Source organism: Giraffa tippelskirchi, chromosome X, assembly GCF_054371585.1.
Source record: "Giraffa tippelskirchi isolate mGirTip1 chromosome X, T2T-mGirTip1v1.2.pri, whole genome shotgun sequence".
Classification (NCBI taxonomy): Eukaryota; Metazoa; Chordata; class Mammalia; order Artiodactyla; family Giraffidae; genus Giraffa; species Giraffa tippelskirchi.
The window spans coordinates 152904567-152931646 of record NC_137289.1 but is presented as its reverse complement, the minus strand read 5'-3'; the positions used below and the strand labels follow the sequence as shown (position 1 = coordinate 152931646).

General features: G+C 47.5%; 1 protein-coding gene across 7 annotated transcripts in view; it reads right to left on the bottom strand.

The window, feature by feature from the left end:
- LOC145536416 (polyprenol dehydrogenase-like) overlaps nt 1-27080 on the bottom strand; it is a 264105-nt gene that overhangs the window by 49723 nt on the left and 187302 nt on the right. The window contains exon 9 of one of the 7 annotated variants that reach the window (XR_014075830.1): nt 17951-19932. The exons of 5 other annotated variants lie outside the window; for them this stretch is intronic. The gene's annotated coding sequence lies outside the window, so the exon portion shown is untranslated. Of the gene's footprint in view, nt 1-17950; nt 19933-27080 lie in introns of those variants that run through there. One more of the 7 variants, XR_014075835.1, reaches the window with a different exon arrangement.

Here is a 27080-nt window from a genome sequence, read left to right as displayed (position 1 = left end):
TCATTAAAATAAAACTTATAAGTAAAAAAAAAAAACCTCAAACTAACAAATCAAAAAAACAAAAGAAAACTGGGCAGATGACCTAAATAGACGTGTCTCCAAAGAAGACAGATGGAAGACCCAGAGGCACATGAGGAGACGCTCAACATCACTCGTTATCAGAGAAACGCAAATCAAAGCTACAATGAGGTGTCAGCTCCCACAGCTCAGAAAGGGCATCCTCAACAAAATCTACAAACAATAAATGCTGGAGAGGGTGTGGAGAACAGGGATCCCTGCTACACCGTGGGTGGGAATGTGAATTCATGCAGCCACTATGGACAACAGTATGGAGGCCCCTTAAAAAGCTAAAAATACAACCACTATATATATGACCCAGCAATCTCACTCCTGGACACATACCCAGAGCAAACTCGCAATTCAAAAAGATCCATACTCCCCAGTGTTCACAGCAGGGCTATCTACAACAGCCAAGACACGGAAGCAAACCTAAGTGGCCACCACAGACAAACGGAAAAGACGGGTGTGGACCATACAGACAACAGGAGCATTACCCAGTCATGAAAAGGAGGAGAATCTGGTCATTTGCAGAGACGTGGATGGAGCCACAGATTGTCAGAGAGAGTGAAGTAAGAGAAAAATAAATATTGCATATTAATGCGTGTATGTGGAATCTAGAAAAATGGTACAGATGAACCTGTTTACAAGGCAGCAAAGGAGACACAGATGTATGAACACCAAAGGGGAAGGGGAGGGTTCGATGAATTCAGAGGGTTTCGCTGATGTATACATACGACCGTGTGTAAAACAGATAGCTGGTGGGAAGCTGCTGTCTAGCGCAAGGAGTTCAGCTTGGGGCTCTGTGATGACCTGCACGGTTGGATGGCGTTGGGAGTGAGGCTTAGGAGGGAGGGGGTGTATGTATACGTATGGCTCATTCATGCTGTTGTACAGCAGAAAGTTACCCCACACTGTAAATCAACTATACTCAATAAAAAATAAAAGAGGGTACACAACAACAGCAAAAAAGACAGTATGGTCCTGGCACAAAAACAGGAATACAGACCAAAGGAACAGGATGCAAAGTCCAGAGGTAAACCCACACACTCCATCCAGGTCATCTCATCTCTGACAAAGGAGGCAAGACTATATACAATGGAGAAAAGACAAAGTCTCTTCCGTAAGTGGGGCTGGGGACAGCGGACGGCTACCTGTCAAGGAATGAAATGACAACACGCCTGAACACCGCAGACGGAAATCAAATCCAAATGGATTTAAAGACTTTAGTCAAGGGCCAGACACATGAAAACTCTGAGAGGGAAACTTCGACAGAACACTCTTTGTCATACACTGCAGGTAGATCTTTTTTAAATCCACTTCCTACAGTAATGAAAATAAAAACAAACCAAATAACCAAATAGGACCTTTTTTTTAATTTTTGAAAGTCGCTCAGTCATGTCCAACTCCTTGTGACCCCATGGATTATACAGTCCATGGAATTCTCCAGGCCAGAACACTGGAGTGGGTAGCTGTTCCCTTCTCCAGGGGATCTTCCCGACCCAGGGATCAAACGTAGGTCTCCCACATTGCAAGCAGATTCTTTACCAGCTGAGCCACCAGGGAAGCTTTAATGAAATTTAAAAGCTTTTGCACAGCAAAGAAAACTATAAACAAGAAGAAAAGACAACCCTCAGAATGGGAGGAAATATTCGCAAACAAAGCAACTGACACGGGGTAAAACTCTAAAATATACAAACAGGTCATGCAGTTAAACAACAGAGAAACAAACAACCCAGTTAAAAAAAAAATTAAAAGCTTTTGCACAACAAAGGAAACTATAAGCAAGGTGAAAAGACAGCCTTCAGAATGGGAGAAAATAATAGCAAATGAAGCAACAGACAAACAATTAATCTCAAAAATTACAAGCAACTCCTGCAGCTGAATTCCAGAAAAATAAACAACCCAATCAAAAAATGGGCCAAAGAACTAAACAGACATTTCTCCAAAGAAGACATACAGATGGCCAACACACACATGAAAAGATGCTCAACATCACTCATTATTAGAGAAATGCAAATTAAAACCACAATGAGGTACCATTTCACACTAGTCAGAATGGCTGCTATCCAAAAGTCTACAAGCAATAAATGCTGGAGAGGGTGTGGAGAAAAGGGAACCCTCTTACACTGTTGGTGGGAATGCAAACTAGTACAGCCACGATGGAGAACAATGTGGAGATGCCTCAAAAAACTGGGAATAGAACTGCCATACGACCCAGCAATCCCACTGCTGGGCATACACACCGAGGAAACCAGAATTGAAAGAGACGCGTGTACCCCAATGTTCATCGCAGCACTGTTTACAATAGCCAGGACATGGAAGCAACCTAGATGTCCATCAGCAGACGGATGGATAAGGAAGCTGTGGTACATATACACAATGGAATATTACTCAGTCATTAAAAAGAATACATTTGAATCAGTTCTATTGAGATGGATGAAACTGGAGCCCATTATACAGAGTGAAGTAAGTTAGAAAGAAAAACACCAATACAGTATACTGATGCATATATATGGAATTTGAAAGATGGTAACGATAACCCTATATGCGAGACAGAATAAGAGACACAGATGCATAGAACAGTCTTATGGACTCTGAGGGAGAAGGTGAGGGTGGGATGTTCTGGGAGAACAGCATTGAAACATGTATATTATCATATGTGAAACAGAACACCATTCCAGGTTCGATGCATGAGATGGATGCTCAGGGCTGGGGCAATGGGATGACCCAGAGGGATGGGATGGGGAGGGAGGTGGGAGGGGGGTTCAGGAAGGGGAACCCATGTAAACCCATGGCTGATTCATGTCAATGTATGGCAAAAACTACTACAATATTGTAAAGTAAGCCCCCAACTAAAATAAAGAAATTTATTACATAAATAAATAAATAAAATGGACATAAGACCTCAATAGACAGTTTCTCAAAGAAGACATACAGATGGCCAAAAGATTCTCAACATCTCTCATTAGAGAAATGCAAATCAAAACTATAATGAGGTATCACTTCACACCAGGCAGTATGGCCATCATCAAAAAATCTACAAATAATAAATGCTGGAGAGCATGTGGAGAAAACGGAACCCTCTTTGCTGTTGATGGGAATGTAAATTGGTAAAGCCACTAAGCAGAACAGTATGGATGTTTCTTAATAAGTCCAAACATAGAACTACCATATGACTGAGCAATCTCACTAACGGGCACATACCCTGAGCGTGCTAAGTAGCTTGAGTCGTGTCCAACTATTTGTGACCCCATGGACTGTAGCCCGCCAGGCTCCTCTGTCCATGGGATGCTCCAGGCAAGAATACTGGAGTGGGTTGCCGTTCCCTTCTCCAGGGGATCTTCCTGACCCAGGGATCGAACCTACATCTCTTACGTCTCCTGCATTGGCAGGCGGGTTCTTTACCACTCACACCACCTGGGAAGCCCATATACCCTGAGAAAAACCATAATTCAAAAAGACACAGGTACCCCAATATTCACTGGAGCACTATTTACAAGAGTCAGGACATGGAAGCAATCTAGATGTCCATCGACAGAGGAGTGGGTGAGAAGAGGTGGAACACATATACCACGGGGTATTACTCATACTACTTTGCAGTGGGAAAGGGACGAAACTGTGACATTTGCAGAGACACGGGTGGACCTAGAGACAGTCTTACAGACGGAAGTTCAGTCACTTCAGTCGCTCAGTCGTGTCCTTGTGACCCCATGGACTGCAGCACGCCAGGCCTCCCCGTCCATCACCAACTCCCGGAGTTTACTCAGACTCATGTCCATCGAGTCGGTGATGCCATGCAGCCACCTCATCCTCTGTCGTCTCCTTCTCCTCCCGCCTTCAGTCTTTCCCAGCATCAGGGTCTTTTCCAGTGAGTCGGTTCTTCCCATCAGGTGGCCAAAGGTCTGGAGCTTCAGCTTCAGCATCAATCCTTCCAATGAACACCCAGGACTGATTTCCTTTAGGATGGACTGGTTGGATCTCCTTGCAGTCCAAGGGACTCTCAAGAGTCTTCTGCAGCACCACAGTTCAAAAGCATCAATTCTTCGGTGCTCAGCTTTCTTTATGGTCCAGCTCTCACATCCATACATGACCACTGGAAAAATCGTAGCCTTGACTAGACGGACCTTTGTTGGCAAAGTGATGTCTCTGCTTTTCAATACGCTGTCTAGGTTGGTCATAGCTTTCCTTCCAAGGGGCAAGCGTCTTTTAATTTCATGGCTGCAGTCAACACCTGCACTGATTTTGGAGGTCCAAAAAATAAAGTCTCTCACTGTCTCCATGGTTAGAAAGTAAGTTAGAAAGAAACACAAATATCGTATATTAACGCTTACATGCGGAATCGGAAGTTAACGGCATATACGATCTTACTTTCAAAGCAGAAAGAGAGACCCAGACATAGAGAAGAAATATATGGACGCGAAGGGAGTAAGGGGCGGGGGGGATGAACTGGGAGACCAGGACGGGCAAATAGACACTCTTGGCACTAAATATAAAACAGGCAACCAACGAGAACCTGCTGCACAGGATAGGGAACTCCACTCAGCGGCCTGCAGGGACATAAATGGGAAGGAAATCCAAAAAAAGAGGGGATATGGGTAGACGTCCAGCTGAGTCAGTTTGCTGTCCAGCCAAAATGAACACAACGTTGGAAAGCTACTATACTCCTGTAAAAAAATAAAAATAAAAATTCCCCCCAAAGCGAACCCTGCAGAGGGAATCCTTTCTGACAGCCACACAGAGGGAAGAGTCTGAAGACCTGAGGCTTGATTTTGCCAAGAGGATTTCTTCTTGGTTGTGCTCTTTATACTGCAAAATTGAGTAGCTCTGAAAAGCAAGGCGACTTGAGGTTCCCTGGAGTTCTCCCTTCCCGTGGCAATGGGCAGAATTAAAGTCCTGTCCCACTCCTAGTCTAGCCTGATTTTTTTCTCCCTGTATTTCTGAACGTTTATGCCCCCTTTGTTGTTGTTCAGCTGCTAAGTCATGTCTGAATCGTCGTGACCCCATGGACTGCACCCCACCAGGCTCCTCTGTCCGTGCAATGCTCCAGGCAAGAATACTGCAGTGGGTGGCCATTTCCTCCTCCGGGGGGTCTTCCTGACCAGGAATCGAACCCGCAGTCTCTTAAGATCTCTGGTATTTGCAGGCAGGTTCTTTACCACTATCGCCACCTGAGAAACCCCAACAACATACTACTACCTGATATTAACACAACAATATTTTATTAATTAATTTTTAGTTAATAATGAATTGCTAATTAATTTTACTAATACAACGATATTTTGGGTGTATTCCTCAATATGCAAGTTGACAGGAAATGCCAGGTTGGTTTGATTACAACCCAAATGGACTTTTCAGCTTCAATTAGCTATTGGAGGAAGGCATGGCAACCCACTCCAGTATTCTTGCCTGGAGAATCCCACGGAGAGAGGAGCCTGGTGGGCTACAGTCCACGGGGTCACAGAGAGTCGGACACAACTGAGTGAGTAACACTTGGTGTAGGAGTTTTCTGCACGGATTTAATGGCCTGGAAATGGGCCCCATGCCCTGCCTGTTTCTCTGCTGCACTCAGACTCACGTTGGCCCTCAGCGGGGACCTTCCCCTCCGCGTGACACCAGGACGAGGCGGGTCGGGGGGAGCGTCTGTTTACGACTGTCCGGTGCCGTGCTGAGTGGGAGCGAACCCAGAACCGAGCCCCACAGCTCCCGGAAAAGGAACCCTGTGTCCGCCAACCTCACCTACAACCCAAACAGCGTGCCAGCTGCCTACTGCAAGCTCCCTGAGTGTGAATGTGGTGCAGGCAGGCACAAACTTGTTTGCAGATTTTGAAAGGAAATGAGATGAAACGCAGAAAAACCCTGAAGAGCCCTAGACAGTTTTCCGAAACAGAATCTGATCTGCAAAACTCAGAGGAGGTAGCATATAGCTTCAAGAGGGCTGAGTATTACATAGAGAACAAAGAATATTTGGATTTCTCCAGATAGGAGCATAGATATGAAGGGCCCTTCAGAGAATGAATGAAATCCCATCAACCATTTGAAAAACAAAAAAGAGAAAATTCAGCCAATTTGTTAGAGCCATGTTTATCCTCCCAGGAAACCACAAATCCCATAATAATACAGCTTGCATCTTTCAGTAAGAAGTAACATTCCGCTAACTTATTTGCATAATGAAGACACATTGTTGGATCTGAAGAGATAAACCAGAAATCCAGCACTCCTGAATAAAAGCAGAACCTCCCAATCCACCGTGCGGAGTCCCTTAAGTTTTTCACTGGCGAGTCCTCTTGCCCCAACAGTCTGTATTATCAGATATACAGTTTGCAAATATTTTTCACCCATTCTGCAGGGATACAGAAAATGCCTCTTTGCTGTATTCATTGCTTCCCTTGCTATGCAGAAGTCTTTTTTTTTTTTTTTTAAGCTGGTGCAAACCCATTTGTGTATTTATTTGCTTCTGTTGCTAGTTTTCATATCAGTTGTATGAAATCATTGCTGCTGCCCATTTCAAGAAATTCTTCTAATGTGTTTGAGGGCTTTCATATGGAATGCTGAAGCTTTTACTGCATTTTGAGTTAATTTTTGAAAAAAACTTTTGTCATGTACAGCCTGCTGTATTCAAAATGGAGAACCAACAAGGACCTGCTGGACAGCGCAGGGAACTCTGCTCAATACTCTGTAATAACCTTATGGTTCCCAGGGGGGAGGATGGGGGAAGGGATAGTCAGGGAGTCTGGGATGGACGTGGACACACTGCTGTGTTTAACACGGAGACCCAGCAAGGACCTGCTGGATATAGCACAGGGAACTCTGCTCCATACTCTGTAATAACCTTATGGTTCCCAGGGGGGAAGGATGGGGGAAGGGATAGTTAGGGAGTTTGGAATGGACACAGACACACTGCTGTATTTAACATGGAGAACGAGCAACGACCTGCTGTCCAGCACAGGGAACTCTGCTCAATACTCTGTAATAACCTTATGGTTCCCAGGGGGGAAGGATGGGGGAAGGGATAGTTAGGGAGCTTGGGATGGACATGGACACACTGCTGTATTTAACATGGAGAACCAGCAAGGACCTGCTGTCCAGCACAGGGAACTCTGGTCAATACTCTGTAATAACCTGATGGTTCCCAGGGGGAAGGATGGGGGAAGGGATAGTCAGGGAGTCTGGGATGGACATGGACACACTGCTGTATTTAACATGGAGAACCAGCAAGGACCTGCTGTCCAGCACAGGGAACTCTGCTCAATACTCTGTAATAACCTGATGGTTCCCAGGGGGAAGGATGGGGGAAGGGATAGTCAGGGAGTTGGGGGTGGACATGGAGACACTGCTGTATTTAACATGGAGAACCAGCAAGGACCTGCTGGACAGCACAGGGAACTCTGCTCAATGTCACGTGGCAGCCTGGATGGGAGGGGAGTTTGGGGCAGAATGGATACGTGTATATGGACGGCTGAGTCCCCTTGCTGTCCACCTGGGACTATCACAATGTTGTTAACTGGCTATTGTTGTTGTATGGTTGCTCAGGTGTATCTCTTTGTGACCCCAGGGACTGCAGCCCACCAGGCTCCTCTGTCCATGAGATTCTCCAGGCAGGAACACTGGAGTGGGCTGCTGTGGCCATTTCCTTCTCCAGGGGATCTTTCTGACCCAGGGATTGAAACCAGGTCTTTTTATGTCTCCTGCACTAGCAGGCGGGTTTTTTTTTTTTAATCAGTAGAGCCACCTTGGAAGCCCTAATAAGCTGTACCCCAATACAAAATAAAAAGTTTAAAGCTTGAAAAAAAATCTGGGAGGGTCGCAGTCCATGGCACGTGGGATCTTATCACCTGCCACCCACGTTGGAAACTGGAGCCTTCAGCACTGGACGGCCGGGAAGGTCCCCGGTTTGAGTTAGTATTTTTGCCCGCAGTGTGAGTGAAGGGTCCAGTTTCACTCTCTGGCACGTCGATGTCCCCTGTTGTCAACATCACGTGTGGAAGAGACTGTCCTTTCCCCGCTGTGTGTCCCCGGCCCCCTTGCGGAAGGTCACTCGAAGGTCTATTCACGGAACCCAAGATTGAGTAATTTCTGGACCATTCTCCTGTGCGCTGGATACCTCTAGGCAACAGAATGCCAGAAATGTCCACAGGGACTTTGATCCCACGGGCTTCCCAGGTGGGGCTCAGTGCTAAAGAATTCACCTGCCGATGCAGGGGACGAGGGTTCGATCCCTGGGTCTGGGAAGATCCCCTGGAGGAGGGCACGGCAACCCACTGCAATATTCTTGCCTGGAGAATCCCATGGACAGAGGAGCCTGGCGGGCGGCAGTCCACGGGGTCACACGGAGTCGGACATCACTTAGCGACTAGACAGTAACAGCAATCCTGAACCCACATCCTCAACTGATTTCACTAAGTTTCGTCCCCAGATGCTGCCGAGTTTCTCGCTCCCTGCCTCTGCTGTCTGACCCGGGAATTCCAGGCTAACCCTTGACTGGGTGGGTGGTTTTTCCCACCCACCCATCTCCAAAATCTTAGTTCTTTGTCTTGAACCCCACGTGTTCCTCCACCATCCGAATCCACGGGTGTCCCCAGGCGGGTCCATTCTCTGAAGCTCCGACACACTGGTTTTTCCAGGACGGTTAGCACCCCCGAGCCGAGACAAGTCCCTCCCTTCCAAACACCCCTCGTTTTTAAAAGAAAAAAACAAAAAGCCCCGCCTTCTAAATCTTTCTAGTTTGACTTCCCTGGGAGTCCACTGGGTTTTGTTTTACTTTTTCTCGACTTTCAGTGGAGAATAACTGCTTTATAATACTGTGTTAGTTTCAGCCAGGCATCAACATTCACCGCTGTGAATCAGCCGGAGGTAGATGGATGTCCCCTCCCTCTTGAACCTCCCTCCCAACTTCCCCCCGCCAACCACCCCACCCCTCGAGGTCGTCTCAGAGCACCGGGTCTGAGCTCCCTAAGTCACAGAGCACATTACCACTGGCTGTCTGTTTTACATACGGTCATGGACATGTTTCAGTGGTACTTTCAACTTCTCCCACCCTCTCCTTCTCTGGTGGCTCAGCTGATAGAGAATCCGCCTGCAATGCAGGAGACCTGGGTTCGATCCCTGGGTTGCGAACATCCCCTGGAGAAGGGATAGGCTACCCACTCCAGTCTTCTTGGACTTCCCTGGTGGCTCAGCTAGTAAAGAACCCACCTGCAAATGCACGAGACGCGGGTCCCATCCCTGGTCCGGGAAGATCCCACTTGCCTCGGGGCAACTAAGCCCGTGGGCCCCAACTCCCGAGCCTGCACTCGAGAGCCGGTGCTCCGCAACAAGAGAAGATGCCGCAACGAGGAGCAACAGGAATACCACGCACAGCTACCCACACCCAGCCCCGCCAAAAAATAAAGTAATATTTAAGAAAGCATTCCCAATATGTTTTTAAAGAAACCTCTGCAGTGAATTCCACTTTGAAAAACGTTTTCACAGATAATTGCCTTCCTTCCCCCAGGGATCCCTGAACCACCAGCTTTTAAATGGCGCAGAAGAGGTGGTTGACCTTAAACCCTTTCTGATGACAAAGCGTGGTCCACTGCAGACGGGGGTGGCGAACCACCCCAGTATTCTTGCCTGGAGAACCCCATGGACAGTATGAGAAGTCAGACCCAGAAATCTAAGCAATATGCTTGCGACTCGCTGGTGACCGCAGGCAGAGGATGTGAACCAGCAGAGCTGCGAACACCGGGCAGCCTGAGACCCGGACAGGGAATGAGCCAGGGCCCGGCTATACGCTCCCATCACCCCATCAGATCACAGCCTTGGAACAAACCCGCAGGCTGAGACCTGAGTGAGCAATTCTGTCATCTCCCCGAAACCCTGCCGGTCATCCACCCCAGGGCTTTCAGGGGGACCAGGTTTCGGGGGTCCCCTCCCCTTGAAAACTAGGCACGGCTGTGCGCTTTTGCCTGGAGACGCTTACCCCCTGGATGAGGTCAGCTTCGTGTGGGTTCCTCCCTAGAACGTCCTCAGGGTCCTCCTAAACCTTTTCGCAGCATCCGTCTCCTTGGCAAGCGTGGGGGACCTCACCTGGGGGCGGGAATCAGGTCTGTCCCTGGACACTGGCCTGGAGCCGGGGCGGGGTGAGTCTCGCCTGCATCTTTCAGGGCAGCTTGCGGCCCGTCGGGCGCGGTGGACGCCCAGACGCACGCTGTGCGCACGCGCTGGCCCCCGGAGGCCCGCACCTGGGTACCCGGGCGGGGAGGGGCCACGCCGAGAAGATGCCCTGGGGATGCAGGCCGGCCCCGAGCTTTTCATCGCCTGCTGGTGTGAAAGGACTAACAAAGGCAGCTCTGCTCTAGCAGCCTGGAGCCACCGGAGACCCTCGCCAGGGGCTACTTTTTCAATTTTTCAAAAATTATTTTAACACTAAAGACGAAAAGCTCGAGATAATTGGCTGTACCCCAATACAAAATGTTTTTGGTGTCGGGGACATTTGTTTTGTTCGGAAAGCCTAGGAACTCAGCCACGGGCTCGTGACACACCTGGGGGAAGCCTCTTCAGGCAGCCACGTGTTGGTGGGTGTTTTCTTCGTTTCTCAGTTCTGTGCAATTAAGACAGAGGAAAGGCAGCAGAGGTTAGTGGAGGTGAAGCCGCGAGGCAAATCTTGACAACGACCAGGTGTGCTGAGTGACTTGACAATGACCAGGTGTGCTGAGGGACTTGACAATGACCAGCTGTGCTGACGAGGTTACAAACACCCCAGCCTCCCGGCTCCCAGGCTTGTGTTTCAACAAGTGCTGTTGAGTCACTAAGTCGTGTCTGACTCTTCTGTGACCCCATCGACTGTAGCCCTCCAGGCTCCTCTGTCCATGGGGATTGTCCAGGCAAGAACGCTGGAGTGGATTGCCATGCCCTTATGCAGGGGATCTTCCCCACCCAGGGATCAAACCCATGTCTCTTGCATCAGCAGGCGGATTCTTTATCCACTGAACCACCTGGAAGCGCTCTCTTTGATCAATAGCTTACAGCTGAGCTGCAGGAATTAAGGACTCAGTTGGGAACCCTTCAGCAGCCACTGCCCGGTTCTCAGTCACTTGTTTCTTAGGGCTTCCGTCTCCTTATCCTGGGGAGGTTCTCGAGTCTCCCTTGGAACTTATACTAACGTGTGAGTGTCTCTCTTTCCCCTTTTTCTCCTCTTTGCTTCTGTCTTTTCTCTCACACAGACACAACCGATACACATACAGACGTACACACAGGGATGCTCACATACAGTTGATATGAATGTGTGTAATACTTTCAGGTGTCCAGCAAAGTGATTCAGTTATACATGTTACTGTCTTAGTCACGAGGTCGTGTACAAGTCTTTCGCGACACCCTGGATTGTAGCCCACCGGGCTCCTCTGTGCATGGGATTCTCCAGGCAACAATACTGGAGTGGGTTGCCATGCCCTCCTCCAGGGGATCTTCCCGCCCCAGGGATCAAACCTGCGTCTCCTGCATCAGCAGGCCAAGTCTTTATCCGCTGAGCCACCAGGGAAGCCCTCAGTTATTTGTGCAGATCTGTTTGTTTCTGCAGTCGTTTCCATTATAGGTTACTACATGATTCCCCTTCACTTTTAAACTTGGTCCTTGGGGGTCCCAGTCCTGGCTGGGGAGGGTCTCCTGTGAGCTCCCCCATCCAGTTATGGGACTCGGGGGGGGGGGTGGTCACAAATGCCCGCCGTGGTTTTCCAACATCCTCAGAGCAAAATGCAGAGACTGCGGTCTCCTTTAAACTTGGTCCTTGGGGGTCCCAGTCCTGGCTGGGGAGGGTCTCCTGTGAGCTCCCCCATCCAGTTATGGGACTCGGGGGGGGGGTGGTCACAAATGCCCGCCGTGGTTTTCCAACATCCTCAGAGCAAAATGCAGAGACTGCGGTCTCCTGACCCTCATGGGCTCTCCCGCCCCCATTCTCTTTGACGTTAGTTCGGTGCTTGACGATTTCTGTCTGTTTCGGGCTGTGTTTTTTTCCGTTCCCCAACCCGGGATGGATCCCGTGGCCCCTGCAGTGGAAGCGTGGCGCCGTAAGCACTGGACCGCCCGGGAAGTCCCTCGTTCTCTGTCTTTAGAGGCTGACTGACACTCCACTGTGTGTGCACACAGAACAGGGCGTGTTGATGCACGCGCCAGAGCTAAGAAGCCCTCAAGATCCTGGCGGACGACTGAGCTTTGATAGAGTTAGCATAAAGTCCCTTTCTCCAGCATATTCTTTCTGGAAGACTCCCTCATCCTCCATGGCAACTCTCTGCCCTCACTTACCTCCTTCTTCCCATTCAGAATTCAGACTACACACTTTTTAAAATAGGGAAGCCCCTTATCTGTCACCTGTCTCGCTAGCTATCAGATCTACCTACCTGTCACATCTATTTATCATATCTATCAATCCATCCATCTACCCACCAACCCCTCCATCCATCCATCATAACTCTCAATCTTGTCTATCTATCCATCCAACCACCTCTCCATCCACCCATCTATATGTATGTCTCTATCCATCCATACATCCATCCACCATATCTATCTACCTGCCTGTCAACTCTATATATCCTTCCAGCCACCCACCCACTCATCCAACCATCCATCCATCATCCACCCACCCCCCATCCATCCATGTCTATCTATCTATCCATCCATCCATCATATCTATCTTATCTATGTATCTGGGACTGCAAGGAGATCAAACCAGTCAATCCTAAAGGAAATGAACCCTGAATATTCATTGGAAGGACTGACACTGAAGCTGAAGCCCCAATATTTTGGCCACCTGATGTGAAGAACGGACTCATTGGAAAAGACCCTGATGCTGGGAAAGATTGAAGGTGGGAGGAGAAGGGGACGGCAGAGGATGAGATGGTTGGATGGCATCACTGACTCAATCAGTATGAGTTTGAGCAAGTTCCAGGAGACGGTGAAGGACGGGAACCCTGGAGGGCTGCAGTCCATGAGATTGCAAAGAGTCGCACGTGACTGAATGACTGAACAACATTATCAACGTATTTATCATATCTGTCTATCCATCCATCCAACCAGGCACCCACCCACCCCTCCATCCATCCATCCATCATGTGTATCTGTCTATATATCCATCCGCCCCTCCATCCATCCATCTCTATATATCCACCCACTCCTCCATCCATCCATCATATGTATCTGTCTATATATTCACCCACCCACCCCTCCATCCATCCATCTATCATGTGTATCTGTCTATATACCCACCCACCCCTCCGTCCACCCATCCATCAATGGTATTTATCTATATATCCGCCCACCCATCCATCCATCCATCCATCCATCCACCCCTCCATCCATCCATCCATGCATCATATGTATCAGTCTATATATCCACCCCTCCATCCATCCATCTATCATATGTATCTGTCTATATACCCACCCACCCCTCCGTCCACCCATCCATCCATCAATGGTATCTATCTATATATCTGCCCACCCATCCATCCATCCATCCATCCATCCATCCATCATATGTATCTGTCTATATATCTGCCCACCCACCCATCCATCCATCCATCCATCCATCCATCATATGTATCTGTCTATATATCCGCCCACCCACCCATCCATCCATCCATCCATCCATCCATCCATCATATGTATCTGTCTATATATCCGCCCACCCATCCATCCATCCATCCATCCATCCATCCATCATATGTATCTGTCTATATATCCGCCCACCCACCCATCCATCCATCCATCCATCCATCCATCCATCCATCCATCCATCCATCCATCCATCATATGTATCTGTCTATATATCCGCCCACCCACCCACCCATCCATCATATGTATCTGTCTATATATCCGCCCACCCATCCATCCATCCATCCATCCATCCATCCATCCATCCATCATATGTATCTGTCTATATATCCACCCACCCGCCCCTCCATCCATCATGTGTGTCTATCTATATACCCACCCCTCCATCCATCCATCCATGCATCATATGTATCTGTCTATATACCCACCCACCCCTCCGTCCATCTATCCATCAATGGTATCTATCTACGTATCTGCCCACCCATCCATCCATCCATCCACCCATCATGTGTATCTGTCTATATACCCACCCACCCGCCCCTCCACCCATCCCTCCACCCATCCCTCCATCATATGCATCTGTCTGTATACCCACCCCTCCACCCCTTCATCCCTCCATCCATCCATGCTCTCCATCTATCTCTTGGCTGTGACACATGGCATATGAAAGTCTTGGTTCCCTAACCAGGGGTCCAGTCTGCACCTCTTGCTGCGCCAGCTTGGAGTCTTAACCACTGAACCACCAGCGACGTCCTCAGAGGACACAGTTAACATGAACTAAAGAAGTACAGGTTTATAGTGCGGACGTTATTTTTAAAAAACAGGTTGAAAGCCTGGATTCTGGACAAAGCTGCCACTTTCCTTGGCCTCCTGGGTGAAGAAAAACCAGTGGTATAAGATGTACAGAGGTCCATCTAGTCAAAGCCATGGTTTTTCCAGTGGTCACGTATGGATGAAAGCTGAGCACCGAAGAATTGATGCTTTTGAACTGTGGTGTTGGAGAAGACTCTTGAGAGTCCCTTGGACTGCAAGGAGATCCAACCAGTCCATCCTAAAGGAGATCAGTCCTGGGTGTTCATTGGGAGGACTGATGTTGAAGCTGAAACTCCAATCCTTTGGCCACCTGATGCGAAGAGCTGACTCATTGGAAAAGACCCTGATGCTGGGAAAGATTGAGGGCGGGAGGAGAAGGGGACGACAGAGGATGAGATGGTTGGATGGCATCACCGACTCGATGGACATGGGTTTGGGTAAACTCCAGGAGTTGGTGATGGACAGGGAGGCCTGGCGAGCTGCGGTTCATGGGGTCGCACAGAGCTGGGCACGACTGAGCGATTGGACAACAATGATGTACCGCTGAGTGCGATCACACACAGATCCCTGAGGTGGCCACGTCCACAGTACAGCCTTGGCCCGCATCCGAGGACCTGCAGAGACTTGGACTCGGCGTTGGACACGTTGGCACTCTGGGCTGCTGGCGAATGACAGTGACATCCGGTGAGGAGGGGAGGGAACAGAGGCTGCTGTTCCCACATCAGCGGGTGTTTAAAAGACGGAAATGCGTCTGCCAGGGGTGAGGGCGGGCATTTCTTCCTGAGGACCGGGCGAACGTAGGCGTGGATGAACTCCATTGTTATTGCCCAGGCAGGGGTCAGGAGGTGCGACATGCTGCGGGCGTGGGAAGGGCCGGGGGTGGTGGGGAACGCAGTGGCGGACAGCATTCACTGCCCAGAGACCCCGGGGGTAGGACAACAGCCTTGCCGTGCCAGGGAGACCCTTTTCTGGAAGTCGGCCGGCATTTTTCTAATGTCGGTCATCTCTGCTCAGTTGTACATACTGTGTAGTGCTGTTGGGGGGGTGTCATTACAGATAAGCAGCGGCCTCTCAGGAGCTGAAGGTTTTGGTGCATGTCAACGGAAGATGAGGTCATGGAAATGTGCTATTTGACTCTGAACCATACAAAATGCAGACTGCAGAGCCAAAAGAACCACAAAGAGAGAGCTTTCATGTGCATCAGAGATTATAAAATTTAACTTTGCCAAATGAATCAGTGAATCTGGCTAGATAAAGCGATGTTATTTTTTTTTTTTCCTCTCCTAAGGATGTATGTTGTTGTTCAGCTACTCAGTCGTGTCCAACTCTCTGCGACCCCATGGACTGCAGCACGCCAGGCCTCCCTGTCCATCACCAACTCCTAGAGTTTGCTCAAACTCACGTCCATGGAGTCGGTGATGCCATCCAACCATCTCGTCCTCTGTCGTCCCCTTCTCCTCCCACCTTCAATCTTTCGCAGCATCAGGGTCTTTTCCAACGAGTCAGCTCTTCACATCAGGTGGCCAAAGTATTGAAGCTTCAGCTTGAGCATCTGTCCTTCCGATGAACATTCAGGACTGATTTCCTTTAGCACTGACTGGTCTGATCTCCTTGCTGGCCAAGGGACTCTCAAGAGTCTTCTCCAACACCACAGTTCAAAAGCATCAATTCTTTGGCGCTCAGCTTTCTATATAGTCCAGCTCTCACATCCATACATGACTACTGGAAAAACAATAGCTTTGACTAGACAGACCTTTGTCAGCAAAGTAATGTCTCTGCTTTTTAATATGCTGTCTAGGTTGGTCATAGCTTTTCTTCCAAGAAGCAAGCGTCTTTTTATTTCATGGCTACAGTCAGTATCTGCAGTGATTTTGGAGCCCAAGAAAATAAAATCTGTCACTGTTTTCATTGTTTCCCCATCTATTTGCCATGAAGTGATATGACTGGATACCTTGATCTTAGTTTTTTATATGTTGAGCATTAAGCCAGGTTTTAGCAAACACCACTGGGTCATATTCAAGTCAATCCACTCATTAAAGGAAAAATTGTATACCAAATTAAAACCAATGTACAGATTAGTCAAAGAAAGCAAAGTTAAAAATTTCACAACAAGATTTTGGCAAACTCTCCATGACGCAGATTGTTTGAGGTGCTTCCATTACTTTTATATTCTCCTCCATTTCTCAAATCTGTCCACTGAAAAAAAGCATCTTGAAGGCTTATCCATGAACAACTAGGCAACCTATAAGGAATTTTTTTTTTTTTTTGGCTAATCTTACATTGAAAAGAATTTTCAAACTGCCTAAATCCAGTAACTTTAGATAAAGCGATGTCTAAATTAAAAAATGGTTTGCTAAGATCCGAGATTATTTTGGGGGGCTCCAAAATCACTGCAGATGGTGACTGCAGCAATGAAATTAAAAGATGCTTGCTCCTTGGAAGAAAAGTTATGACCAACCTAGACTGCATATTAAAAAGCAGAGATATTACTTTGCTGACAAAGGTCCGTCTAGTCAAAGCTATGGTTTTTCCAGTGGTCATATATGGATGTGAGAGTTGGAGTATAAAGAAAGCTGAGTGCCAAAGAATGGATGCTTTTGAACTGTGGTGTCGGAGAAGACTCTTGAGAGTCCCTTGGACTGCAAGGAGATCCAACCAGTCCATCCTAAAGGAGATCAGTCCTGGGTGTTCACTGGAAAGACTGATGCTGAAGCTGAAGCTCCAATACTTTGGCCAACTGATGGGAAGAGCTGACTCGTTGGAAAAGACCCTGATGCTGGGAAAGACTGAGGGCAGGAGGAGAAGGGGAAGACAGAGGGTGAGATGGTTGGATGGCATCACTGACTCCATGGGCATGAGTTTGAGTAAACTCTGGGAGTTGGTGATGGACAGGAAAGCCTAGCGTGCTGCAGTCCGTGGGATCGCAAAGAGTCAGAAACGACTGAGCGACTGAACTGAACTGATGCTATGCTTAGTCGTTCAGTCTTTGCCACCCCATGGACTGCAGCCCGCCAGGCTCCTCTGTCCATGGCATTCTCCAGGCCAGAATACTGGAGTGGGTAGCCATTCCCTCCTCCAGGGGATCTTCCCGACCCAGGGGTCGGACCAAGGTCTCCTGCTTTGCAGGTGGATTCTTTACCAGCTGAGCCACCAGGGAAGCCCATATATATGTATAATTATGGCTAACTCGCGACGTTGTGTGGCAGAAACCAACAACACATTGTCAAGCAATTATCCTCCAATTAAAAGAAAAAGAACACAAATAACAAATGTTGGTTAAATCATGGAGAAAAGAGAACCCTCACACACTGCTGGGAGTGCAAAGCTGTGCAGTCACTACGTCAAACAGTCCACAAAACAAAAAACTAGAAATAAAACTACCATATGACCCAACGATTTCGCTTCTGAGTACAGCCAAGACACCTTAAATGTCGATCGACATATGAAGGGATAAACCAGCTGTGGGACGTATATACAACGGAATATTACTCAGCCGTTAAAAAGAATGAAAACTTGCCATTTGCAACCACTTGGGCTTGGAGGGCATAACGCTAAGGGACATAGGTCAGACAGTTCAGTTTAGTTCAGTTCAGTCGCTCAGTTGTGTCCGACTCTTTGCGACCCCATGAATTGCAGCACGCCAGGCCTCCCTGTCCATCACCAACTCCCGGAGTCTACCCAAACCCATGTCCATCGAGTCGGTGATGCCATCCACCATCTCATCCTCTGTCGTCCCCTTCTCCTCCCGCCCCCAATCCTACCCAGCATTAGGGTCTTTTCCAATGAGTCAACCCTTCGCATGAGGTGCCCAAAGTATTGGAGTTTCAGCTTCAACATCAGACCTTCCAATGAACACCCAGGATTGATCTCTTTTAGGATGGATTGATTGGATCTCCTTGCAGTCCAAGGGACTCTCAAGAGTCTTCTCCAACACCACAGTTCAAAAGCATCAATTCTTCGGCGCTCAGCTTTCTTCACCGTCCAACTCTCACATCCCTACATAGGTCAGACAGAGGAAGACAAATACTGTATAACCTCACTTATATGTGGAATCTTAAAAAAATACCACATTAGTGCATATTACAAAAAGGAAGCAGAGATAGCAAGAACAAGCTGGTGGTTCCCAGTGGGAAGAGGGTAGGCAGAAGGGGCAATGCAGTTGTAGGGGCTTAAGAGGGCCAAACTACTATGTATAAAATAAATAAGCTACAAGTGTATGCTGTACAGCACAGGGAATAAAGCCAATATGTTATAATTACTATAAATGGAATATAACGTTTAACAATTATGAATCAGTATATGGTACACCTGAAGTGTGTCATTTGCTCAGTCCTGTCTGACTCTCTGTGACCCCACGGACTGCAGCCCACCAGGCTCCTCTGTCCATGGGATTCTCCAGGCAAGAATACTGGAGTGGGTTGCCATTCCCTTCTTCAGGGGATCTTACCGACCCAGGGATGGAACCCACGTCTCCCGCATTGGCAGGCAGATTCGTTACCAGCTGAGCCACCAGAGAAGCCCAGTGTATTGTGCACCTGAAAATTACATAATTTTGTAAATCTTAGTTCAGTTCAGTTTCTGAGTCATGTCTGACTCTTTGTGACCCCTGGACTGCAGCACGCCAGGCCTCCCCGTCCTTCACCATCTCCCGAAGCTTGCTCAAACTCACGTCCATTGAGTCGGTGATGCCATCCAACCATCTCATTGACCTCTGTCATCCCCTTCTCCTCCTGCCTTCAATCTTTCCCAGCATCAGGGTCATTTCCAGTGAGTCAGCTCTTCACATCAGGTGGCCAAAGGATTGGAGCTTCAGCTTCAGCATCAGCCCTTCCAATGAATGTTCAGGACTGATCTCCTTTAGGATGGGCTCGTTGGATCTCCCTGCCGTCGAGGGACTCCCGAGAGTCTTCTCCAGCGCCACGGTTCGAGACTCCTAATGTACGGAATCTTGGGCACATGCCAAGCTCTGTGCTTTGTAGTTTATTCAGCAGGAGACTCTGATGTGCTGAGTTACACTGTAGCAGTTATCATGCAGTGGGAAAAGACAGACATACATACAGACGCCCACATTCATGTACGTAGGCACACAGAGGCTTTGTTATTTCTGCGGGATGCTTCTGCTACCTTCGTTACTTTGTTGAACACACTCTTAAAGTATATCCTAAAGAATGTCTAGAGAAAGCCAGTGGTGTGGAAAGTTGATGGTGTGGCATGCCCTTGCCCCAGCGCATAAGACTCAAAGTCCAGTCTCTTTCCCTTCTTCACTTTATTACTATCGTTTTAGGTTTGAAACAGTGCGAGGCATCAAAAACCACGCCCTTCTGCCCACAGAGCCTCTGTGTGTGGGTCAGCCGCTCAGTCACGTCCGACTCTTTGGGACCCCATGGACTGCATGCAGTGCGCCAGGCCTCCCTGTCCGCGGGATTCTCCAGGCAAGAACCCTGGGGTGGGTTGCCATCGCAGATTTACGTTCACATCCTAACAGGCAAAAGGAGAAGAAGGTGGCAGAGGAGAAGACAGTTAGACGGCATCACCGACTCGATGCACGTGGGTTTGAGCAAGCTCTGGGAGTTGGTGAGGGACAGGGAGGCCTGGCGCGCTGCGGTCCATGGGGTCGCAGGGAGTCGACACAACTGAGCGACTGGACAACAACAATAACGGATCTGGAAGAAAACAGGGAAGTTTTCGGAGCGCCTCTGAATGCACTGAAAATGCTGCATCGTGGGTGACATTGTCAGTGGGTTTCTAATCAAACCCATCAAGTCTGCTTTGGCTGTTGGTCGGCAAACTGCCTGTGACGCTTCTCATCAAGACGTGATGTTTGGAGGCTGCACCTGGGGACCCGTGTTATTCCTCAAGGGTGCGTGAGGTTCACCCGGTCACATGTCACCCTCACCCTAGCTTGAGGGCAGCACTGGGCCAGAATGTATGCACACTGATCTCAGCTTGCCCGGCGGCACAGACTGCTAACCCATTTCTGAGCTTTCATTCGCCACCGAGTTACCCGTAGAACGTAGAGACTAGACTCAGTCATGCTGGTTCTCCTCAGATCTGTCCTTCTTTCTCCCTTCCCTTCCTCCTTTTCTTCATTCTCAATAAACAGCATTGCACTCTTCTTAAATAGGTGCTAACCATCACGGCACTTGAACCTTAAGTGTGCATATATGCATGTCTTGGAGATGTTGCTAAAATGTGGGTCCTGCTTGAGTAATTTGGGGTGCATGCATGTGTCCGAGTCTTCGTGACCCCCATGGACGGTAGGCTGCCAGGCTCCTCTGTCCATGGGGATTCTCCAGGCAAGAATACTGGAGTGGCTTGCCATGTCCTCCCCAGGGGAATCTTCCTGACTGAGGGATTGAAGCTGAGTCTCCTGCATTTGGCAGGACTATTCTTTACCACCGAAGCCCTTAATTTGGAGTGAGGTCCTACCTTCGGCAAAGATGACACTAACTGGGGCTCCACGCTTCCAGCAAGGTGACAGATGGCATGATGCTAGATTAACTGTTTCTCCTTATATTTCAGCTTCTTTTTTTTAAAAACTATTTAACTAATTTAATTCTTTCTGTAATCTTTTGAGACCGTTTTTCAAGCCGATGATGCAATGACATCAAGCACCTTCACACTGTTGTGCAAGCATTCTTGCCATTTGTATTCACAACATTTTTCACCCTCCCAAACTGAAACTTAAAAAAAAAATTTTTTTTTTAGATTAACTTTTTCTCTGAGAATAAAAATTACATGTGATGGACAAAAACATCTTCACAGGGCAGGAAACTTTGGGTAGGGAAAGAAAGCAATAATATTGTAATTGGGTAAAAGGAGGTGCTGCTAACATTACAGATACTTGCATCTTAAAAATCCTGGGTAGTACAAACAGTCTACAAGATGAATAAAACATGAATTGCGTCTCACCTCAGCCAACGCCAAGCATGAGTCAGATTTTCTCTGTTGTTATGAAACAGTCCAAAGTGATAAGACTGAGAATTCTTTGTCAGAAATATTTTTCAAGGCTGGCATAGTCACTGCTAGAAATACCTTTTTTTGCACACAATGCTTTTTACGGAGAGACTAAAATTTTCCTGTTCACTAGAGCATCGCATCCCAAACTTTTCAGCCCTAGGGTCCACTTTCATGGGAGACAATTTTTCCACAGACGGTGGTGGGGGCCAGTTCAGTTCAGTCGCTCAGTCGTGTCCTACTCTTTGCGACCCCACGGATCGCAGCACGCCAGGCCTCCCTGTCCATCAGCAGCTCCCAGAGCTTGCGTAAACTCATGTCCATGGAGTCAGTGATGGCATCCAACCATCTCATCTCGTCCCCTTCTCCTCCTGCCCTCAATCTTTCCCAGCATCAGGGTCTTTTCTAAGGAGTCAGCTCTTCGCATCAGGTGGCCAAGTAGTGGAGTTTCAGCTTCAGCATCAGTCCTTCCAATGAATATTCAGGACTGATTTCCTTTAGGTGGTGGGGGTAGGGGGGATAGTTTCGGGATGATTCAAGCACACTGCATTTATTTTGCCCTTTATTTCTAATCTAATGCTGCTGCTGATCTGACAGGAGGTACTACTCCCTGGACTGGTGGTTGGAGACCTCTGCACTAGAGTCCCTGGGGAACCCAAAACACTTCCCTTTGCCTGGATTTGACCTCAAGAGATTTTAATTCAATGGCCAGGGAAGATAATACAGGCGTTGGGATTTTTGCAAGCTCTCTGGATTGTAAAGCCTGCAGCCCAGTTTCAGAACAGCTGCGTCTTGGGGGTCAAGTGAGATTCTAAAACTCTCCCTGGGGTCATCCCATAAAACCCAGAGCCCAGACTTCTCCTTTTTTTTTTTTCAAAAGCAAAAGTGTTTTCTGTTCTCTCTCTAGCAAGCAGGAATGAACAAATTCAGATGGCTCTGTCCTTGCCCGCAGTGAACAGCCACGTCTACTGCAAATTGGCGTTTGCCGGCCACTGAACGGCAACAACAAGGGCATTTGCCGTCTGCCTCCGGGGAGACTGAACCCTGAGCCGCTGCAGCTGCTGACCTTGGACACCCCAAGAAGGAGCTCAGGGTGGAGAGAGAGGCTCTCTGTGGTCCAGGGAACCTGGAGGAACAGGTCTCGGTGGTGGTGTTCATTTGCTCAGTCGTGTCTGACTCTCTGCGACCCCCTGGACTGCAGCACGCCAGGCTTCCCTGTCCGTCACCAACTCCCAGAGCTTGCTCAAACCCACGTCCATCGAGTCGGTGATGGGCCTGGAAATTTATGCTCCACGTCCCGGAGGGTAGACTGTCTATGTAAATTACCTATCTGCGTTTCTTCTCCTCCGAGGAAGGTTTATCTATTCTCCCCACTATGGATTTATCTAATCACTTATTTATGTCTGCAGAGATGAATGGTTATTTGTTTTATACTTTGGGTTACGATCCGACCTTCTTTTATTTATTCTGTCGCCCAAAAAACAAAGTATCAATCACGTCTCCCGAAACCCCACTGCACGTTGCATAAGCCATTCTGGATTTTTACAGGGCAGGACAGTGATGGGGAAAAAAGAACAACAAAAAAGAGGGGGATAGATTTCCACAGTTTGCCTCTATGCAGCGCTCCATAATTAAAATAGGATGGGATGTTGTTTGTCAATTATACTGAAATAAAAATAAGGAGAAAAAATCAACCATGCTGTGACCAACGGAGTCGCTGAGAACACATCTGGGAAACCTTATTATCGTGACGGCTTTGCAACACTCAAGGTTAAGATCAGACTCTGCGAATGTTGGTGATAAAACACAGAAGTGTAACAGAAACACCTGCAAGACATTGAAAAAAAAAATAGCTCTGGACATACTAGCCAACCAAGAAGGAAACAAATAAATAATAAGAATAAAAAAAAAAAACAGGTTTTCTAACCTTTCTGGGAAGAACAGAAGTCACTGCCTTGAGCTTTCTCTGATGACTGAATTCAGTTGCAAATTTACCGAAGACTGAGTTATTTTATAAGTAACCTCTTAACCTACCAGAAAAAAACTCACTCTAAGAATAAGATTGGAATGTATCATCTATGTAAATAGAAACATATTTTCACGTTTGGTGGTTTAGTGGCTCGGTCTTGTCTGCCTCTCTATGACCCCTTGGACTGTAGCCCACCAGTGTCCTCTGTCCACGGGATTCTCCAGGCAAGAATACTGGAGTGGGTTGCCGTGCCCTCCTCCAGGGGATCTTCCTGACCCAGGGATCGAACCCACGTCTCCTGCATTACAAGCAGATTCTTTAGTGACTGAGCTACTTTTTTTTTAAATTGAAGTATAGTTGATTTACAATATCATGTTCATTTCTGCTGAACAACATCAAAACAATCCAGTCAAAAAATGGGCAGAAAAGCTAAGTAGACATTTCTTCAAAGAAGCCATACAGATGGCCAAGAGGCACATGAAAAGATGTTCAACACCACTGAATATTAGAGAAATGCCAATCAAAACTACAATGAGGTTATCACTTCGCACCAGCCAGCATGGCCATCATCAAAAAAATCTACAAACAGTAAATGCTAGAGAGGGTGTGGAGAAAAGGGAACGCTCCTACACTGTTGGTGGGAATGGAAATCGGGAAACCATTACAGAGAACGATATGGAGATTCCTCAAAAAACTAAAACTAGAACTACGATATGACTCTGCAATCCCTCTCCTGGGCATACACCCACCCAGGGAAAAACATGAGCCGGAAGGATACAGACACCCCAATGTTCAGTGCAGCGCTGTTTACAACAGCCAGGACATGAAAGCAACCTAGATGTCCATCAACAGAGGAATGGATAAAGAAGACGTGGTCCATATACAGAATGGAATATTACGCGGCCATGAAAAAGGATGAAATCATGCCATTTGCAGCAACATGGATGGACCTAGAGATGATCATACTGAGTGAAGTAAGTCAGACAGAGAAGGAGAAATACTATGTGATATCATTCACATGTGGAATCTAATTATAGAAAATGATACTAATGAACTATCTAAATGGGAAGGAAATCCAAAAAAAGAGGGGGTAAATGTACACATATAGCTGATTCACTTTGTTGTACAGCAGAAACTAACACATCATTGTAAAGAATCTATACACCAATAAAAAACATTTTTAAATGATACCAATGAACTTATTTACGAAAGAGAAACAGACTCAGAGACACAGAAAACAAACTTCTGGTTACCAAAAGGGAAAGGGCAGAGGAGGGAAAAATTAGCAGTTTGTGTTTAATAGATACACACTGTGCTTAGTTGCTCAGTCGTGTCTGACTCTGCGGCTCCATGGACTGTAGCCCGCCAGGCTCCTCTGTCCATGGGGATTCTCCAGGCAAATATACTGGAGTGGGTTGCCACGCCCTCCTCCAGGGGATCTTTCCAAACCAGGGATGGAACCCGGGTCTCCCACAGTGCAGGGAGATCCTTTATGGTCTGAGCCACCAGGGAAGCCGAGATATACACTACTATATACAAAATAGATAACCAATAAGGAACTACTATATAACACAGAGATTTGTACTCAATATCCTGTGACAACATATATGAGAAAAGAATCCGAAAAAGAATAGATGTATGTATAAGTGAATCACTTTGCTGAAATTAACACATTGAAACTAACACATTGCAAATCAACTACAGTCCAATACAATGCAAAAATAAAAATAAAAATGGAGAGTGACTGGAGTTATTTTTTCTTGTAATTACATCTATAGTGATATTGTTGTTGTTGTTCGGTCACTAAGTCGCGTCTGACTCTGAGACCCCATGGCTTGCAGCACGCCAGGCTTCCCTGTCCTTCACTATCACCCAGAGTTTACTCAGACTCATGTCCATTGAGTCAGTGATGCCATCCAACCATCTCATCCTCTGTTGCCCTCTTCTCCTCCCACCTTCAATCTTTCTCAGCCTCAAGGTCTTTTCCAGTTAGTTAGCTCTTCGAATCAAGCTCCAAAGTATTGGAGCTTCAGCTTCAGCATCAATCTTTCCAGTGAATATTCAGGACTGATTTCCTTTAGGATGGACTGGCTGGATCTCCTTGCAGTCCAAGGGACTCTCAAGAGTCTTCTCCAACACCACAGTTCCAAAGCATCAGTTCTTCAGCGCTTACTATTTACAGTCCAACTCTCACATCCACACATGACTACTGGGAAAACCATAGTCTAGACTACACAGATGTTTGTTATTACCCGTGGGCATCTCTGCTGGATGAGATCAAAGGATTGCTGGCATCATCAACAGTCTTCTCTGTTTCAACAAGTTAGCCTTGGTTCCCAGTGATCTTCACGCATCTCCATTTCCATCCAAAGGAGGCGATGTGGAAAATGGTTTCCTGTCTGCAAAGCTCCACGGACACACGCCAAGACCTGCGCCTGACATTCCCAGCTTTACTCGGGTTTGTGAGGAAAGGAGGAAATAGCACAGAATTCTTTCCGAGGGTAGCCAGGGATGAAGCTGGGATCTGAAACCTCGAGACAAGAGCCAGGGGTGGATGGGTGAAATCAGCAACGTCTGATTGAGGAAATCTAATCTCATCCTTCCCTCCCCCAGAAAAATCGCCAAGGAAGCAACAGCGACCAAAATACAGCCAAGAATTATCTTTAGGAGACAAGCCTCATAAATGGTATTTTAACATGATAAACGCAAAGAAAGAGAGTTTATTTAAAAAAAAAAATAGGGTAAGTTTCTTTGGAGACGTGCCGTGGGTACCAGCTTGGGGAAACAAGCACCCCAGCAATGAACATCGTGACCCCTGCGCGCACATGTCTGGCTGGGCACGCAGCGCAAACTCAGAACCAAATGCTTCGTCTCCGATCTCCACACTTGCGTGGATGATGAGACTCAACTCGCAAAGGCTTTCTCTCATCGGGGAGGCATCGACCAACAGCTAAAATTACTTGTTTCCGCGGCCCTGGTGTTGTGCACTATTCTTTTGCTTCTGGGCCATGAGGGGTAGGTGTGCATAAATTAACCCAAAGGCTCATGGCAGACAATTAGCCATGGGCTCAGTGGAAATAGTAGGGGCTTGGTGGCATGTGTCACAGAATATGCAATTTTCTCTCCATCTAGCGCAGAGAACGCCTTGATTCACATTGCTTCTCCATTGTTGTGTCAATCATGATGAGACGCAAAATCTACCCCCCCGCAAAAAAAAAAAAAAAAAACAGCAAAAAACACAAAGCAAGAGGAGCTGGCTGTTGATTACATATCCAGACGTATACCTGTTTGCACAGCCACCTCTCATTATTTGCACGCGATGGGGATTTCGGTCTCTGGGTTAAGTGATGGTGGGGAGGTGGACCTTCTTACTTTCAGGTTCTCTTTTAATACAGGAGCCATGAAACATATGTGAAAGCAGTTTAGTCCCTGCAGGCTGAGCAGTTCTTGGATATGCTGATCAGTCTGAGCGTTTCACTTGAAACCAATACGAAAATGTGTCCATTGAGAAAATTTGTTGTTCACTCACTAACTTGTGTCTGATTCTTTGCGACCCTGTGGACACCATCACCCGGAGCCTGCTCAAACTCATGTCCATCGAATCAGTGATGCCATCCAACCATCTCATCCTCTGCCGTCCCCTTCTCCTCCTGCCTTCAATCTTTCCCAGCATCGGGGTCTTTTCCAGTGAGTCTGCTCT